This window comes from Alligator sinensis, unplaced genomic scaffold, assembly GCF_000455745.1.
Source record: "Alligator sinensis unplaced genomic scaffold, ASM45574v1 scaffold879_1, whole genome shotgun sequence".
NCBI lineage: Eukaryota > Metazoa > Chordata > Crocodylia > Alligatoridae > Alligator > Alligator sinensis.
The window spans coordinates 27,117-30,905 of NW_005842250.1; positions in this window are offsets into that span (position 1 = coordinate 27,117).

Genomic DNA, 3,789 nt, shown 5'->3' on the forward strand with positions numbered 1-3,789 from the left:
AGGCGGGCACGGCAAGCCCCAAAGAGGGGGAGTGCCATATTGGTTTATTGAGAAGCCTGAGGTGGGCATGGCGAACCCCCGTGAGGGGACTGCCCTACTGTAGAGAGAGCCCGGGAAGCGGGCGTGCAGACACACCAACGTCTATTACATCAGCGAGGCTTGGGGTGTGGTATTAGGGGCTGGTAGGAGCCACGCATAGCCCATAAGGCTAGGGTGCCTGAGGAGCACCCATTATACCGGGAGACCCCCAGGGGGTCCGAGAACATATGGGGACAGAGGTCCCGGCTATCCATGCCCAGGGATTCGTAAAGCAACCTCCCAACCTTATTCAACAGCAAAGATGTGGCGGGCGAGAATCGAGGGTGCCCTTGGGCCAAATTGGCACGGAGAGAGGGCCTTAAGGAGATCACGGCCCTCCTAAAGGACCCCGCCGTGACACTCCACTTAGGCTTGCCTGGCCCTACTACTCCCACTAGGCACAGGTGACTTCCCCTGGGCATGTCTGGCTACACTACCCTCCAGTCTTAATGACCCACTGGATGGTGGGGGCTGGGGTTTTTAAAGGCAACCCTACCTGCCTTTCACCAGCCTGGCATTTCTGGGGGACTGTCCTGCCATGGACAGCCCCACCAGGCCACCCTTCCCCAGCACGGTGCAGTTTTCAGTCTTACCCAGGACCGGGCAGGCCTACCTGCCCTGATCTTATCTCTACTGGGCTGTGTGTTGTTTCTGGGCTGCTCTCCTTCCTGGGACTCTTTCTGCTGGCTGCCACCTTCATAGCAGCATGCACGCTGACTGACCCCTACCCTCTTTTGGCTCTGATGTCCTCCGCCTCAAGAGGACCTTCAGCCTGTTCGAGGTCCTGGCCCTGCCTCCAGGCCAGTTGGAGTGCCAGATGGCTCTCTGCAGCCCTGGCCTGCCCCTCATGGTGCGCTCAATTGCCCTTTGGCCTTGGCCTCCTTACATTGATCAGCTAAGGGATCAGAAACTTAGCCTAGCAGCTCCTGCCCTTCATGGACAACAGGAGTCCCTTTCTGGGCCCCACCATATGGCCATATCTCCTTGGGCTTGCTTAGAGTCCTGACAATATTAATTCATAGATTTCTAGAGTTGGAAAGGACCTGGTAGATCATTGGGTCCCACCCCCTGCTCCAGGCAGGAAAGAACACTGGGGTCAGGTAACTCCAGCCAAATGCCTGTCTAATCTCCTCTTGAACATCTCCAGGGTAGGGGAAAGCACCACCTCCCTTGGAAGCCCATTCCATATTTTGGCAACCCTCACCATAAAGAATTTCTTTCTTATGTCAGATCTAAATCTGTTCTCCTTTAGTTTGTGGCCATTATTCCTGGTAACCCTGAGGGGCGTCCTGGTAAACAGTGTCTCCTATTCCCTGCTGGCCCCCTCACTGAGTTTTTAGGCAGCCACAAGGTCGCCTCTCAGCCTTCTCTCACAGAGGCTGAAGAGATTCAGATCTCTCAGTCTGTCTTCAGAGGGTCTTACCTGCAGGCCCTCAAACATATGAATAGCCCTCCTCTGAACCCTCAAGGTTATCCACTTCACTCTTGAAGTGTGGTGCCCAAAACTGGACTCAGTACTCCATCTGTGGCCTGACCAATGCCGCATAGAGGGGAATTATCACTTCCCTAGACCTGCTTGTGATACTCCTGCTGATGCAAGGAAGAGTGCAGTTAGCCTTGCTTATTACCTAGTCACACTGGCGACTCATTTTCACTTTTGCATCAGCCAGGACTCTGAGATCTTTTTCCACTGTTGTGGTACTCAGAATCTCCAACATGCCTATATACTAACGGGTACCATTCTTTCTCCCCAGGTGCAACATGTTGCATTTATCCTTGTTGAATTGCATCCTATTCTGATCTGCCCACTTCCCCAGTCTGTCCAAGTCTGCCTGAATTCACTCCCTGCCCTCCAGTGTGTTTACTATGCCCCGTAGTTTAGTGTCATCTGCAAATTTGGACAAGGCGCTTTCAACACCTTCGTCCAAATTGCTGATGGAGATATTAAACAATACTGGTCCAAGGACAGAGTCTTGGGGGACACCACTGCCCACATCCCTCCAGGCAGAAACTGACCCATCCACCACCACTCTCTGGGTGTATCCCATATGCCAGTTTTTCACCTACCTTACTGTAAAAAAAATCCACATCGCAGCTATGCAGTTTGCTCGTAAGAATTGGGTGTGACACTGTGTCAAAGGCCTTTTTAAAATCCAGGTAAATAATATCTTCTTCCTCCCCTGCATCTAAGCATTTTGTGACATGGTCATAAAAAAAAAAAAAAAAGAGACCAGGTTAGTCAGGCAGGATCTGCCTGCTGTAAATCCATGGTGGTTGCCCCTTAGCATTGTGTTACCTGCTGGCCCCCTCAAATGTGGTCTTTTATGATTTTTCTAAGGTCTTGCTAAGAGTAGAGGTGAGGCTAACTAGTCTATAATTACCTGGGTCCTCTTTCCTCCCCTTCTTGAAGATAGGGACCACGTTGGCCCTTTTCCGGTCCTCTGGGACCTGTCCCAAGTGCCACGAGTGCTCAAATGGCTGTGCCAGTGGTTCTGCTATGTCATCGGCCAATTCCTTTAGTACCCTTGGGCGTAGCTCATCAGGGCCTGCTGACTTAAATACATCCAACCCTTCCAAGTACCCCTTCACTAGATCAGTGCAGACTCTTGGTGGATTGGTCTTACTCTCACTCCAGACTAAAGACTTATTGGGAGGTGCAATTGTATCTGTGTCCAGGAAAACAGAGGCAAAGAAATTATCTAAGAGCTCTGTTTTTGTTAATCTTTAAGGATAACAATGGAGCAGCTCTTCTCTCAACTGCATTCACCTGAGCCCTAGGCCTCACCCCCGCCAGCTCTAATCAGGGGCTTGCCTAGTTCCTGTGTAGGCCAACAACTCTAAGCCCCCTTTATAGGCTGGGCCTTGGACTCCACTGGGCCCCTAGGAACCTTCTGCCATCCTCCCTTACCTACACAATGTTCTGTGAGCAGCAGCTCCCAGATGATGTTGCTCTAGCTGTCAGCAACAGACTACTGGCTCAACCCTGATGCCTGAGTTAAAATGGAGGTAGCTCAGTTCTCCCCACCAATCACATAGCTCAGCTTGTGACCTTCTCATCAAGGCTGGCCCACACCTGCCTGTTGCTCTGCTGTCTGCCCTCACCCTTAAAGTGGTGTGTACCATCTGCCACAGCTGGTGTGTGGGATGACATTTTCAAACGACTCTTTAATCTATCCAACAAAGGTAAGATACAAGACTTGGAAACTGACACTAGAAAAAAAAACTGGCTAGAAGTTATATACCCCCCATTTTTAAGGGAGGGCAACTGACTGCTGGAATAATTTAACAAAGGTTCTCTATAATCTGAAGTCTTTCTAAAGAGGCAGTTTTCTGAAAAAAATATACATTATATTCCACAACATATGAGCTTTAATCCTTTGCAAGACCTCACTGGGTGAGGTCCTCTTGTTTGCACTTAGGCCAAAAAGGACACAGGTCAGAGAATTTCACCCAGTAATTCCTACATCAAGCCCCATATTTTTTTTTCTAGGGTAAGCTAAATCATTATACCCACGAGTGGACAGAGAAACAGTTATATTTTTTTTTAAAGGAGGTGGGGACATTTATTGTGATACAGCTGAATCCACAGTAACTGTTTCATCTGTCTGCTCTTACCCTGAAGACAATGGAACTTGAATGGAGGCATCTTGCCCCTGGATGAAACAGGATTAAGTTACAATGGTTAACTTCACTTAAATTTGATGGAAGCGG